This window comes from Balaenoptera acutorostrata, chromosome 9 (genome assembly GCF_949987535.1).
Source record: "Balaenoptera acutorostrata chromosome 9, mBalAcu1.1, whole genome shotgun sequence".
Lineage (NCBI taxonomy): Eukaryota > Metazoa > Chordata > Mammalia > Artiodactyla > Balaenopteridae > Balaenoptera > Balaenoptera acutorostrata.
The window spans coordinates 99,395,747-99,412,001 of NC_080072.1; the positions used below are offsets into that span (position 1 = coordinate 99,395,747).

The 16,255-nt window shown below is 45.2% G+C and overlaps 1 pseudogene; it reads right to left on the reverse strand.

Annotated features, from left to right (window-relative positions):
- Positions 1-7,443: 7,443 nt before the first annotated feature.
- LOC103000077 (60S ribosomal protein L26-like) lies at positions 7,444-7,880 on the reverse strand (annotated as a pseudogene).
- Positions 7,881-16,255: the final 8,375 nt, after the last annotated feature.

Genomic DNA, 16,255 nt, shown 5'->3' on the forward strand with positions numbered 1-16,255 from the left:
CCCCCTTAGGCAGCGCCCATGCCTCCTCGTTTCCTTTTCAGCTGGAGCCCATCTCCACAGGAGCTGCCAGTGAGAGGTTTTTGGTGTTGGAATATTCCAGGTTTTCTCCAAAGGAAGATGGTAGGATGTTTTTCCACATTGGAGCAGCCCTTCAGAAGCAAGGCAGCACCTGGTCTTTCCTGGTCCCCAGCCCTGCTCCACCCCCTCACCCAACCTAGAGCACCCAGCCCTTCAGAGGCTTTCTGCTCTTGGGCACTAAGTCTCCCTCAGCTCCTGGTGCAGACAGCTAGAAGGTTCTTCTCAACTTCATGTACTCCTCCTGCCCCCACTCCCACCCAAGTCCTTGAGTACAGTCTGCTTGGTCTTCAGACAAGGGAAAGGGTGCCGCCCTCTATCAAGCGTTCTGCTGGGCACATTACATCCATGGCCACAATCTGCTGGGTTCATCTCAGCCCACTCTCCATCCCACTTCATGATTAGTATGTGGGAGAGCTGGCCGGTCGACTTGGGGTGTGGAGCCCCAAGTCCTCGGAGCTGAGCCACTCCATGGCTGCATCCCAGACCAGTGGGAGGGGAAATTGCGGAACTGTGGGAAAGGGGAGGAGACGGGACCAACTAGAAAGGAATACCACGCTTTTAATCCCCTGGGGCACCTGTCCTTGCCCCATTAATTTGAAGTCATCAGAAGCCCTTGGATTTTTTTTTTTTTTTAACAGCCAGTGCTGATGACTTGTCTCTCCCAGCCACGGGTGAGGTGAATTTTTTTTGAACAAAGGTTTATTTGATTAATTTGCATCCTTGTGGCATCTTTGTGAATTCTGGTGGGGACATCCTGTGGGCTGGCCCTGCCCCCCTGACTACCCATTCTCCTATTTTTTCATAGACATTGGTCCTGGCTCCTTCACTGCAGTTTCCATTAGTGTAATGGCACTGTTGGAAGCCATCCCTGGGCTTGCAAGTGGGAGATTTACTTCCCTCTCCCTCCCTTGGAGGTTAGGTGGCCTCCCGACGCTTAGAGTGATGGAATTTTCTAACTGGAACAAGCCTTGCAGATGGTCCAGTCCAGGGGCCCTTGGCTCTGGTAAAAAAACAGAAGCTCCTGGGGCACTTTATGAGAAATGCAGCTGCCCCTGCCCCCCTGGGATCTCCCTAGTCTAGTAGAGCTGCCTGAGTCTGCACTTTTCACAAGCTCCCAGGCCTGGGACCATCCCTCTTCAAAGATCAGGTGACCTGGCTTCTCATTGTCTGGAGGGTAATTCTTAAGGCCCTGGATGTCCTGGCCCCTGGCGGCCGACCTCCACCACCACCTCATCTTTCCCTTTCATCTTCCTGCTGCATTCCAGACGTGCTAGCCTCCTCCTTGGCACTCCAAGCAGTGTCTTCTTTCCTGCTTAACAGCTTTCTGGTTCTCAGTCCAGGGATCTTTCCTATCAGAGCACAGTTGCTTTAGTTGCTTTAGTTGCTTTAGCTTCAGCCTAACCGCTCCCCCCACCCCACACCGGAACACACACACACACACAGATGGGGCTGGAGATGGTTACTTTTTTTGGCAAGACATGAGGATACCCAGAGGCCCCTTAACTACCGGAGATATCTGGGCTCTGTCTGGACAAGACCCTGGATGCTCTGTTTTCCACTCTATGGCCCAGTCTCTGAGTGTTGCTGGTTGGAAGGCCTAGCTGTGCTATTTTGATAAGTTTATGAGGACCTGGCCTATTTTCTGGGTCCCCAAGCACTTTACTTCAGGAAGGGGTGGGGAGTGTGGACTCTAGAGGGTGTGGCAATTGTGTGTCAGCTAGAACAAGGTCTCCGGCTGGATGGAGTTAATGGCTCAAATGAAACATTTAGGGGCTGGGATGGAACACAGGGTGGTGATGGGGAGGAGATTTAAAACTCCCATTTGCTAATGGCACAGGATAGGAGTGCTGAAAGCAGGAAGGGTTTAGAGGAATCCACCCAAGGCAAGATTTACTGGCAGGCTGTGGCTGCCCTGTTGGTCCCTTAGATCTTTCCTCTCCCGTCATCTCCAGTTGCCCCATCTAGAGACACATGGAGTAAATACTCCTCTAAAAATGCACATTCTGGGACTTCCCTGGTGGCGCAGTGGTTAAGACTCTGTGCTCCCAGTGCAGGGGGCCCGGGTCCGATCCCTGGTCAGGGAACTAGATCCCACATGCATGCTGCAACTAAGAGTTCGTGTGCCACAACTAAGGAGCCCACCTGCCACAACTAAGACCCGGCACAACCAAATAAATAAATAAATATAAAAAGCAAACCAAAAAGTAATAAAAATGCACATTCCTTTAGGATAACCAAGGGACTACCAGCCATTCACTCTTTTTATTTCCCTATTTCATCAGATTGTCTTTTTAATCACAGAGGTGGCAGAAGCCATCTCATCATTTTATAGCTGGAAAATGAGGCCCACAAAGGATAATGATTTGTCAAAGGTCAGACAAATATTTTGGAGCACAGGCAAGACTAGCTAGATCCCAGATCTCCTGACTCCATGTACAGTGCTCTCCACTGCTCCCAGGGTGGGTCTGCAGACTTCTGCTAGACTGACTTCACTGGTGCATGGTGAAATGAGAAAAACAAGGACAACGTGGGGTACTCTGAACATAGCTGTCAGGTTGCTGCTTTCTTTTGATCACCTCCTATTCACTCTGTTGATAAGGGAGGATTCCCAGATTCCCACCCTAGGGTTTTGGAGATGGTTGAACACATGACACCTGACACTGGACAGATGTGATTGACAGCAGTTTATTAGTCACCTGTACTTACAGCCCGGAGGAAGACACCACATTCCAGGCACTGCCACTCAGGAGCTGCACTCAGAAACAGTGAAAAAGCAGGAGCTGTGAGAGGCAGGCTTTGTTGTATCCAAAGGGTGGAATGCTCATTTCCCACAGGAGGATATGATTGGCTTGTCTGAATAATTCTGTGGGCTGGCAGGGAACGGAAGCCTGATTCTCAGGGATAAGCAGGGATTATGCCTGGTCCCTGTGAAAAGGAGGGTTAATTGACCAGAAGAACTTATCAGCAGAAACTGATAATTGGGAAGGAGAATTTGCGGTTAGGCCACTTGAGACCCTCCCAATTGGATCACATGTTAAGACAGCTGTTGAGCCCTAATTTTGGGCGAATTGAGGCCACATACCGGCCCTTCCTTGCAATGGTCTATTTTTTCATTCTAAGGTTATACCTTTCCACTTTTTTGAACTGATGGTCGTAGATGGTGTGTTTTTAATGTCCCTTCTAGGCACAAAAAGAAAAGTGGTAACTTTCTGTTGCTCCTCAAACTTCTTTGGAAATATGAGTAGTCTATGAAATTGAAAAATCTTGGAACCACTGCTTGACCCTCTGCTGCCTCTCTTAATCTCTAGTTGAGGTCAACTCCTTGAGTGAGGTCTCTCCCCGAAGAACTGCATGTTTGGTTGGAGAGTATGACAAAAAAGAGAAGTTTCTCTTAGAATGCAGGGCAGAGGGTGAGAGGTCAAAGCACCAATGGAGATAACACTTCCAACATTTATTTAAGAAGGTTTATTCATGAATGTTTAACTAATCAAATAATTAAAAGACATTTTTTACTTTTAAAACTATTTATTTATTTATTTTTGGCTGCTTTGGGTCTTCGTTGCTGCGTGTGGGCTTTCTCTAGTTGTGGTGAGCAGGGGCTACTCTTCGTTGTAGTGCGTGGGCTTCTCATTGCAGTGGCTTCTCTCGTTGTGGAGCATAGGCTCTAGGTGCGTGAGCTTCAGTAGTTGTGGCACGCAGGCTCAGTAGTTGTGGCACACGGGCTTAGTTGCTCCACAGCATGTGGGATCTTCCCGGACCAGGGCTCGAACCCATGTCCCTTGCAGTGGCAGGCGGATTCTTAACCACTGTGCCATCAGGGAAGTCCTGAAAGACATTATTGTTAGGCACAATGTTCTAGACACAGGGCTAGACCCTGGGAATACAAAGATCAATAGAGCACAGTCTGCCTTCAAAGGCTTGTCCAGTGGGGGAGATGAAAATGGTAAATAGATAGTTAGAAAACAATAGGGTAAGTGCAGAGGTAGAGATGTGTGTAAAGTATTGTGGCAGCTCAAAGAAGGGACAACTAATGACCCAGTCTGTCAAGAGGGGCCTTGTTGGAAGAGGGGAGGCATGAATTGAGTCTTTAAAGAAAAATGGGAGTTACCCAGGTGTAGTAGATTGTTATAGTACTGACCTCCAATGAATCATGTATCCTGATATCCATGCCCTCATGTGATCTCCATCTTCATTGACTCTGGACTTGGCCATGTGCCTTGCTTTGGCCAATGGGCTGTCAGCAAATGAGATGCAAGCAGAAGCTTGATAAGTGTTTGTATGTTGGGACTTGCCTTCTTGGAATTCAGTTGCCACGTGAGAAAGTTTGAGCAACCACGTAGAGAACTGAGGTGCCTCAGTTTGTATCAACCACCATTTGGGATCAGCTAGCCCCCAGTTAACCTGCCACGTGATCACAAACACATGTGTAATCCTAACTGATGCCACCAAGAACAGAAATGAACCATCCCCAATAAGCCTACTAAGGTGGTTTTAAAACCTGGATAGAAATTCTTTGATCTTCCTTTCTCAAGAAGTGAAGTCTGTGTCCCACCTGAGTCTTAATGGATTTGTGACTGCTCCTACTGATAGAATATGGCAGAAGTGATGCTAAAAGACTTTTGAATTGAGGTCTTAGAAAGGCCATATAGCTTTTACTTTGTTTTCTGGGACACTTGCTCTTGGAACCGCCATATGCGATGTCTGACGACCCTGAGGCTATGCTGTTGAAGCCCCCGTCCTGTGGAGAGGCATCATGTAAACACTCTAGACCCAGGTGAACCTAGCTTTCAGAGTCTTTTCAGCCCAGGCTCCAGTCATGCAGATAAAGAAGCTTGCAGACAATCCAGCCCCAAGCTGTTTGAGTTGTCCGCCTAACTGTTCGAGTTTTCAAGCTGAGGCCCCAGATATTGCGGGACAGAGACAAGTCTGAATTCCTGATCCACAGAATCCATGAACTTAATAAAACGGTGGTTGTTTGAAGCTGTTGTTTTACATGATTTGTTATGTAGCGATAGGTACCTGATACATAAATTGGTACCTAGAAGTGTGGTACCTAAACATGCTTTAAAAACCTAAACATGGGGGCTTCCCTGGTGGCGCAGTGGTTGAGAATCTGCCTGCTAATGCAGGGGACACGGGTTCGCGCCCTGGTCTGGGAAGATCCCACATGCCGCGGAGCAACTAGACCCGTGAGCCACAACTACTGAGCCTGTGCGTCTGGAGCCTGTGCTCCGCAACAAGAGAGGCTGTGATAGTGAGACGCCCGCGCACCGCGATGAAGAGTGGCCCCCGCTTGCCACAACTAGAGAAAGCCCTCGCACAGAAACGAAGACCCAACACAGCCAAAAATAAATTAAAAAAAAAAAAGAAGTGCTCAGTACCTCCTGTGCTCCTAGAATGATTATTAAAAAAAAAAAAAAAACCTAAACATGGGGCAGTGGCTTTGGAACTGGGTGGTGGGCAAAGGTTTGCATGATAAGCAGCAAGGAGGCTGTGGTGCAGGCTGGAGGGGCTGTGAATGAACTGGTGGGAGAGGCTGGGAAAGCAGTAAGGAAACTGCTTGGAGGCTGGACCACGGGTGACTCATGTTATACGGTGGAGAAACAATTGGCAAAAACGTTGCTTTTGGTAACAGAAAATGCACCTACTGAATTTGTGGATTTAGCTAAAGGGATCTAGAGACAGAATGCTGAAAGTGTCATTTGGGTGCTTCTAGCTGGCATGATAAGGTATTATAAGAGAGATGAGCTAAATGAGGATCTGTCCAGTTTGCTGAGATGGAAAAGAAAACTGGTCTCATTTCCAGTCTCTCCAGCAGGCAATAGATTCTCAAAGTGAGAACTAGCCTAAGGGTAAAGATTAAATCAAGCATATGATTGTAGAAACTTTGTTCAGACCCCAGGAAGATTTAAGATGGTGCTTAGTAGACCTTCTCAGTTAAACAAAAGTGTTTCTGAGAAAATTAAGGATGCTGTCCCATAGCAGAAATAGAGTCTCCTTGAAACTAATTATGCATGTGACTTTTGGTGCACAAAGTGAACCCAATAATACTCACAGAAAACCCATAAAGTTTTAAAGAGTATTGTATTGGCAAAAACTTTATCAAAAAAAAAATAAAAATAAAAATAAATAAATAAATTGGACTTGATTAAAATTTAAAAAACAAACAAACAAACAAAAACTCTATCAGTTTGGACTCAAAGGGAATGACATAGTTAAAAATGAAAAGACGCCTTGGGCCCCCCAACTGTCTATGGGCAGTAAGCTGGCCAATATTCACACAGGCCTTTTTTTATGGAAAAGAAAATCCTCTCGGAGGGCAGAACCAAGAGCCCAGAGGATATAACTAGAAGCCAAGGGGAACTGAGCTCTATTCAAGTAACATTCCCTGCTTCTGGAGTAGAGGTCCTGATAATAGTGCCTGGCTGGATTCCAGAATGGCTTTGAATTCCATGATTGCTACGTGCCTCCTGTTTCTCTCCCTTTTTTTTTTTTTTTTTAAATTGTGCTTTTGTTTATTTCTGGTTTAAGTAACCAATTTTATTTATTCTGCTTGATTTTATTTATTTATTTTTTAATTAATTAATTATTTTTGGCTGTGTTGGGTCTTTGTTTCTGTGCGACGGCTTTTCTCTAGTTGCGGCAAGCGGGGGCCACTCTTCATCGCGGTGCGCGGGCCTCTCACTATCGCGGCCTCTCTTGTTGTGGAGCACAGGCTCCAGACGCGCAGGCTCAGTAATTGTGGCTCACGGGCCTAGTTGCTCCGCGGCATGTGGGATCTTCCCAGACCAGGGCTCGAACCCGTGTCTTCTGCATTGGCAGGCGGATTCTTAACCACTGCGCCACCAGGGAAGCCCCTCTCTCCCTTTTAAGGGGAGCATCTATTGAGGTTATCCTGTACGTGATACCATTGTATGCTGGGCACGTGGGGAGATTTCTTGTCTTGTTAGCTCACAGGCTTCTGGATCAAAAGGAGCCACACCCGAGGAGTTGTACCCCAGGAGATTCAGCCACATCCAGACCTGCTGCATGTTATGAGATCAAGGACTTTGAGCCTGGTGTCATGATTGGATACTACTTTGGGTGTTTTGGTAGGGGGTGTATATTTCACATGTGGGAAGGCTGTGCATCATTAGGGGTAGAGGGCAGACTATGGTAGATTGCTACCTTAATGGCTCCCCAGGGAGTCACGCCTCTTCCATATTGATTCTGGGCTCAGCTATATGACATACTTTGGCCAATGGGATTTGAGCAAATGTGATCAGGCAGAAACTTCATAAATGCTTGTGCATTACGGCTTGCTGCTGCTGCTTTTTTTTGTTTTCATTTTAACAGTTTTTAATGAAAGTTGTATACAAGATTACTTTATTCCTGCATCTTCTCAATTGTTTCTTCCTTATATTTGCCCTTTTCCTTTCCTGCTTGGCAAGATTTGGCTTTACATTTGAGGATCTTTTTGCGGTCTTTGTCCAGTTTTAGTCTGGTGATAGCCACCTTGCTGGAGTGAATGCCCACACGGACAGTCGTGCCATTAGCCTTCTCCCACTGCACTTGTTCATTGCAGATGACATATTTCTTCCTGTAAACCTGGACTACTCTGCCAATTTGCTGCCCTTTGTAGTGCCCTCGTACAACCTGAACTTCATCGTCCTTTCGGATGGGCATGGATCGAACATTGTACTTCTGTCTCAGCTCTTTAGAAAGAGGGGAAGACATAATCTTCTTGTGAATGTGGGAAGGTGCACTGAAATTCCTTTTCCAGTTTTCCATCAGTCAGAAGTCACAAAGGGACTGAACTTCATTTTGGCCGCTGGCACTTCAGCGATGGCCATAAAAGGGAAGAGGGCTTGCTTCTTAGAACCCAGCTGCCACTTGAGGAAGCCCAAGCTAGCCGCATGGAGAGACCTGAACTGAAATGCTCCAGTTAACAGCCCCACCGAATTGCCAGGTATTGAGTGAGACGTTCTAGGATCGTCCAGCCCCTGTCCACCTGTCAACTGACCACAAATGCATGGGTGAGCCCTGTAAGTCCATATGGAGTACTGATGAGCCGTCCCAGCTGACCCCTGGCCAAACTGCTAACTCACAGAATGGTTGTTGCCTTTAGTTACTAGCCCAAGTGGTTTGTTACACAGCAGTAGATAACAAATAAACCAGGTGAAGAGAAGGAAGGGCATTTAAGGTGAAGGAGAGGGCATGAACAAAGGCATAGAGACAAAGCAAAGCAAAGCGGATGTGGGAAAATACAGGTGGTTTGGGGTTGCCTGTGGCAATGAATGTTGAGAGGGGTCACTGGCGAAACGGGGAAGACCCAGTTGAGGAACGTGGGTAACGTGAGGTCATCAAAGTTTTATCGGAAGGGTGCGGAATGGCCAGAGAGATGCATTCCTTCAAAAGATTACTCTGGGGCAGTGTAGGGGATTAACAGAGGGCCACATGGAGCGTCTCCTGCTCAGCTGGTCCTTTCGTCTTGTAGTGGGTTCAGAGCAGAGGTAGAGAGGCAGAAGGCAGCTTCTGGGGGAACAGGGCGGTGTGATAGACACTTCCTTGAGGTCAGGGTCTGTGTCTGCCTTATTTACTGTTGTATCTCTAGGGCCTCCAGGTCCTAGCTCAAAGTAGATTCTTAATAAATATTTTTGAATGAACGTATAAAGAAATAAGAGCAATCAAGTATCGTCGGTGCTGTTTGTCAGGCAAAAAAGGGAGAAAATTCTAAGGAGAGTTTGGGAGAAAGTAGTGATTGTTTTTCTGGAAAGAAGAAGAAAGGCATTTCCAACAGAGGGAGTCTCAGAAACAAAGGCATGGAAGCGTGAACTGTGTCTGGGGAACAGCACATTCTGAAGTTCTGTGTGGTTCACACATGGAGTGGGCAGGGGGAGGGGAGGGATGGTGCCTGAGATGTGGCTGGGTGAGGGCCTGAAATGGGGCAGGAGCAGTGGAGATGGAGGAGGTGGGACAGATGAGGGAGACCCACATGGGAGAATTCACAGCACACGGGCACTTCATAGGTGTGTTTGGTGAGGTCTTGCAGGAATTCCCAGGTTTTTGGTGTGGTTGCTCTGAAAGAAGAGAAGAGATGAGGCAGCTTTGGGGCAAAAGATCATGAGTTCAATGTCAGCCATGTTGAGTCTGAGGTCCTGTGGGACACGCAGTGCAGAGGTCCAGGTTGGGGCTGAGGAGCAAGGTCTGAGTGGAGGGCAGATATCTAGTAGGTGTCGGCAAATAGGTGGTAATGAGCGCCCAGAGGGCATTGTAGTCCTAGAAGAAAGCGAAACCCAGGACAGGACCTGAAGGAGCACTGGTGTTTAAGCCACAAAGGAGTGTGAGAAAGAGTGCCAGAGGGATAGGAGAGCCAGGAGAGAGCCACACCCCAGAAATGGGCAAGTGGTCAGTGGTGTCAAGTAAAGACTAAAACTCATTCATTAGATTTAGCAGCAAGGTGGTCACCGGGTGAGGACAGTTTCAGAAGCTGGTGGGAGCTGAGGTCTGAGGTCACTGTTTAAAAATGTAGGTTTTATTATTATTTAGGTATGGCAGGGCCAGCGGATGAGGAGATGACTACCACTGAAAAGGTAGTTGGTTATATTCATAGATCTCAAGAGGGATGCACACCACTGTATGGGGGGTGGCGGGGGGGTGGGCCGCACTGGGAAGCACTAGTGTTGGAGGCGGAGGCAAAGGGGAGATTGTGGGCAAGAGCCATTATTGTGGTTTCTGTGGGAAGGGACAGATGAGGCAGGTTAAACAGGTTTAGGATTGGCTAGTTTGAATAATCTCAGTGGTCTCTGGGGCACAAGGGTGTCTCCAGTTGGCTGGTACCTGGCCGTGGGATGATTAGGGCAGGTGGCTAGTGATCCGGAATGTGAGCGCCTGATAAAGGAGATGGTTGAGGGTGTGGGCACCCTCAAATCCGATTGGTTAATGGAATTAGATTGGTTAATTAGTTTGGTTGATTGAATTGGTTGGTTTGCATTTGAAAGGTGCACTGGTGGGTGAGTGGTTTACTACTTCCAGGAATTGGCCGCCCCTGGGAGGGGCGGTCACCCCAGATGTCAAAGCATCAGAGTACAGAAAATAAACTACCTGGTTAATATAGTCATGGGTTGGGCAGTGAGTCGGAAAAGACTGAGGATGTGAACCTTGTATGTGAGGGGCTGCTGGTGGTTTCCTCTTCTCTCGAGGGTGGCTAGAGGTGGTGAGGGGGGTTGCTGGTGTCCAAAGCAAAGGACTGGAGTCTCCCATGAAGGTCAGGACCTGCCCGCTGGTGAGATCTTGCTCCTGCCCATCTCCTGGGCAGCAGCGCCTGGCAAAGATGCTCGAGAGCATGGCCTGTGGGGCTGCCTGGGCTTTTTCAGGCTCAACCTCAGGGTTTTGGCTTGGCTGAGCTCAGCTCTTCTCAGTCTGCACAAAGTCAGAGGAGGGCCAGAAAGGGCTGTCTGAGAGGTGAGAATAGCCCCCCTGAGTCCTGACTCAGTCTCTCCAGTAAAGGGAAAACGGATTAGCAGTTTTTTGGCGGGTACCGCTGTGCCTAGGGATAAACAAGACTCATCCTTGTGGAATGTCAGCAGAGTTAGCTTTTTTTTTTTTTTTTACTGGCTTTTGGGGAAAACAAAAAAATATGGGCAGAGGTCCCACAGCTGTCTGAAGCCACCTCCACCTTAACCTTCCAGAGCCAGGACACATCTTGGGCAAAGCTGCCTTGTAAGCAAGCTGTTACCTCCTGACTTGCAAGCTCATAACATGTTAACTCCTTCTGAAGAGGCTGACAATTACTCCACACCCCTTGCCAGCTGGCTTCAGCCAATAGAATTGCGGCATGCAAATGCAGCATCCTGCAGCTACTCTGGGTCAGGCTAATCCAAAGTAGGAGGAATTTCCTCTAAGAGGGGAAATTCAACTCTTAGACGGGCAAAATGAAAAAAATTAGAAATCTTTTCTTTATGTTGGAGGCATTTCTGCTGCTCATTGGCAGGAAGGAAAGGAGGAGAATGTCAATGGGTATTCTTTTTTCCAAATGCACTGATTAGGAAAGCATGTGTTTCAGATTCTCTGGTGAGAGCATGAGGTGCAGTCCAGGAGTCAGTGTGATGCTGTGTGTAGGGGGGCGGTGGGGGGCAGTGGTGGTGGCTGGAGCTCTCTGTTCACCTAGACGCTCCCCCCACCCCCTCTCTTCAGCTTTCCCAGGAAGATCTCTGTCCATCCAGCCTTCCAGGAGCTATTGGAGGAATGGGTAGACCTGGGGGGAGTGACTCCGAGTACAAAATCTTTCTTAGCCCAAATCCTGGGAGTCATCCTCTCTTGCTTTCACCCCCATAACCAGCCTTTCATCTGAGTTTGAATTCTACCTGTAAAATGCTTCTTGGAGCAAACTCTTCTTTCCACCCTCATTGACACAGCCCTAGCCCTAGTACTCATCTTCTCTCGCTTGGAGTATTGCAGTAGCCTGCTAATTGGTCTCCTGATGCCAGTTTGTTGCACATTGCTCCACATTGCTACCAGAGTGATTTTTTTTCCCCGAAACCATGTTTAAAATTTTTTTTACATACTTAAAATGTTTGTAATGCATGTATGTGGTTCTAAATTCAATGATACCAAAGAACATGGAGTAAAAAGTAAATCTTGATCAACTCCTGTCCTCTAGCCATTGCTACAGTTGTTAGCAATTGGGTATCCTTCCTGAAATAATCCATGAATATAACATTGCAAATCTGTTTTTTAGAGGAGAGGTATGGAGCACACACAAATGTAGTCTTTTATACATTTTGCTGTGCATCTTAGTTTTTCACTGAACAATGTCTCTTGAGCATCATTTAACTGATATATCAGGACATATGAATTTGACTAATTCTCTTATCAGTGGTATAATATTCCATTTATGATCATATTACAGGCTATTTAACCAGTCCCCTATCAGTGGCTATTTAGGTGATTTACAAACTGTACTATTACAAACAATGCTTCAATGAATGATTTATACAAATATAATTTTACATGTGTTTGATCTATCAAATTTCTTAGGATTTGAGTGCCTTTAAATATTATTACGAAATGTCCAATTCAAATTATATTATTAAATATTTGCCCTCTCGCAAAAATGAAGAACATGTTTATAACTTCAGTCCAAACTCTTCCCTGAGCTCTGACCCATTGATCAACTATTACTTAGTATAGCCAGGTGGAGATCTCAAATCTGATATGTCCTAAATTGACCTCCAGTCTTTTCCTTTGCATAAATGGGACCCCCATCAGCACAATTGCTTAAGCCAAAAACTCTGAAGTCATCTATGATTACTTCATTTCCCATACCGCCCACTCATGTCTCCCATCTACCTCCCATTTAGCGCTCTTTTCCCCACTTCTCTCCAAGCTTTTGCATCTTCAGTAAACCTTTTAACTCCACAGCCTCCTACAGCTGCAGTCTTCCGCCAAAATAATTTCACCGCTACCACTCAAAGCTTACATCATCTTTCCTCTGGACTAATGCAGTCATAATAAGAGTAAATGGCTTATAAAGCACTTGCTATGTGCCGGGCACTGTCTAAGTGTATTACAAACACTAGTTCTTTTTAATCTCAAAGTAACCCTCAAGGTAGGTATACCATTTTTAACCCCATTTTACAAATGAGGAACTGAGGTACAGAGAAGTTCATCAACAGGTAAGAGGCTGAGCTCTTGAATACTATTTTCAACTGTTCCTTAAATTTCCTAAATAATCCTCCTTGTGCCCCTTACAGGCCATTTTCCAAATCAGTGCTCTTTTTAGACATGGAGCAGATCATGTCCTGCTCCTCTTTAAAACTCTTCAGTGGGGCTTCCCTGGCGGCGCAGTGGATAGGACTCTGTGCTCCCAATGCAGGGGGCCTGGGCTCAACACCTGGTCAGGGAACTAGATCCCACATGCATGCTGCAACTAGGCATTCACATGCCACAACTAAGGGGGCTGCGAGCTGAAACTAAGGAGCTCGCCTGCCGCAACTAAGACCTGGTGCAACCAAATAAGTAAATAAACAAATAAACAAAAAAACAAACAAATAAATATTAAAGGGAAGAGATGGGGATATATGTATATGTATAGCTGATTCACTTTGTTATAAAGCAGAAACTAACACACCATTGTAAAGCAACTGTACTCCAATAAAGATGTTAAAAAATAAATATTAGAAAAAAACCCACATTTGCTAAAAATAAATAAATAAATAAAACTCTTCAATGACTCAATATTTTCTCTTTTCTTTCAGAACAAAACTCAAATTCCTATACGGGACTGCATGTGTAGGCTCTGCATTTCTCTTTGCCTTACCTAGCATCATCTTCTTCACCAACATCACCCTTGACTGTCTTTTGGTCCCTGGATATTTCAGTCCTGTCCCACCTCGTCTTCCACTGTTTCTAATCTTCTTCCTCTTCCTTTTAAAAAATACCTTAATGAGATTTTCTAGGTTTCTTTATTTGGGCCATGTATGGTCTTAAAAAAAAATTATCCTAATATATATATTTTTGGTGCTGCTATGATTGGGATCTAGTTTTACATTACACTTTTTAACCTATTAGTGTTATCATGTACATAGGTACTGATGTTTGAGAAGCATATTTATTGAATTGGAAAGACCTTGCCAATCAATGTCAAGTGAATTAAATGTTTGCGAAATGCTATACAGCTCTGTGCTGCTTAATACAGTACAGTAACACATGTGGCTATTTAAATACATTTACATTTAAACTATCTAAAATAAAATAAAATTAGAAATTCTGACCCTCAGTCACACCAGCTCCATTTCAAGTGCTCAGTAGCAACTGTGGCTAGTGGCTACCATGTTGGACAGTGCAAATATAAAACATTGCCATCATTGCAGAAATGTCTGTTGGGCTGCATTGTTCTAGAATTTGATCCCATTTAAAAATAAAGTATATATATCACATATATGTTCATATAGATGTAGATCTATAAGTGGTATAGGTTGTCTTTTATAATATGTATTTAAAATATATTTTTTCTCTTTATAGAATGTACCTTTATTAACTAGAGAGGATATTCTAAATTGTTAAATATTTAAAGATCACCACATTTTTTTGAGAAATCTCTACTTTGCTGCATTTAAAAAATACATACTGCTTTGTAGACATCTATTTAAAAAGTTCCTATTTCATTCAAGGGAAAGTGACACAGTTAAACTTTTTCTTCATGATGGGAGGATCTGATTTCATAAGCAAATCCCCCAGGAGTGTAAGAAAGAGAGCAAACTGGACAAGCCAGGCCACGCCCTCCAACTCATCTCCTTAAATACACACTCAAGATGCCTGCACTTACTTTTGCCCACTCAGAAAACAGAAGGGAAAGCAACATTTCCAGAAATGAATGTTGCTAAGGATTACGGGAATGGGGCATGCCCATTTATTAGGATCCCCCTGAGGTTTCCCCAGTACAAACTCTGGCAGCTACCTTTTATCCAGCTCCTTACTGGGTAGCGTGGGGCCTCACGCCCCTGCCTCCTGAGCAATGTGGCCTCACTCTGGGGGCCTAGAACCTGTGGGGGTCAGGAGGCTTGGGGGAATGTCAGGAAGAAGGGCGGGGGTCTTGTTTGTGCCACCTGAGGCTGAGGGATGCACTTCAGGAAGCCCCTTATTCTCACAGGAAGAGGTAGATTGGGGCGAGCTCCCCCCTACTCTTCAGACTGCATTTCCTTCAGTTCCCAATGGTGCTGGGTTGAAATTTAGGGAGGGGACTAGGGTGAGGTGAGTAAGACACTGTCTGGGGTGCAACATTTCAGAGGATGCCCAAAACCTCAGTGACAGAGATAAACAATATTTTATTGGCAATATTTCAAAAACCAAAACAAATGCAAAAAAAGCCATGATGAACAAAATAGCAGCCTTTGAAACAAAGACTGGATCTGAGTCAACACTTGCACGATTCACATTGCTTGCATCGCCCTTATCCTGGCCCTGTCACAAGAGAAGGGCTGTTGTCAGCACCTTAAATGTAGCAAGAAGAATTTCCTTTTTAAAAAAGTACAAAACAGAGAATTCTCTGGTGTTCCAGTGTTCCAGAGTTCCAGGTTAGGGCTCTGTGCTTTCACTGCCGGGACCCAGGTTCAATCCCTTGTCAGGGAACTAAGATCCCGCAAGCCACAAGGTGCGGCCAAACAAACAAACAAAAAACAATAAAAAAGTACAAAACAAACTTCCTTTGTTGGAGTATAAAATACATAGAAGACACAGCACACATCACCTGTATAGAGCTTGCTGAAAATTTTCACAAATTCACACACAAGTGCAGCCAGAACCCAGCCCAAGAAAGCAAACCAACTAGCCCCCCAGAAGCCACCCTTGTGCCCCTTCCAGACAGTAGCTCAGGATGAGGTTAACCCCTAGCCTGACATTTTTCCCCCCTCAAAAGAAATTTGAGTTGAAATTCACACAACATACAATTAACCATTTTAAAGTGTATAATTCAGTGGCATTTTATATACTCACAGTGCTGTGAGACCACCACCTCTATCAAGTTCTAAAACATTTTCATCTCCCCAAAGGAAAGCTCTGTCTTCGTTAGGCAGTCATTTCTGATTCCCCCTCCCCACTCTCCCCGGCAACCACCAATTTGCTTTCTATCTTTAGGGATTTACCTATTCTGGATACTTTGTATAAAAGAACTCATATAATATATGACCTTTTGTTTCTGGCTTCTTTCACTTAATGTAATGTTTTCAAGGTTTATCCCTGTTTAGCAGGTATCTCTTCTTCATTTCACTTTGTGGGTGAATAATATTCCATTGTATGGATAGACCACATTTCACTTATTCACTCATCCATTGATAGACATCCGAGTTGTTCCCACCTTTTGGCTGCTGTGAATAGTGCTTCGAATAGTGTGAACATTTCTGTGCACACTATTTGTTTTAATAAATATTTGTTTGAATACTTGTTTTCAATTCTTTTGGATATATACCTAGAAGTAGAATTGCTGGGTCATATGATGATTATATGTTTCACTTTTTGAAGGAACATCACACTGTTTTCCTCAGTGGCTGCATCATTTTACATTCCTACCCATGATGCACAAGAGGTCCAGTTTCTCCATGTCTTCGCTACCATTTACCTTTAAAAAAAAATTACAGCCATCACAGTGGGTGTGAAGTGGTATATTATCATGGTTTTGATTTGCATTTCACTAATAACT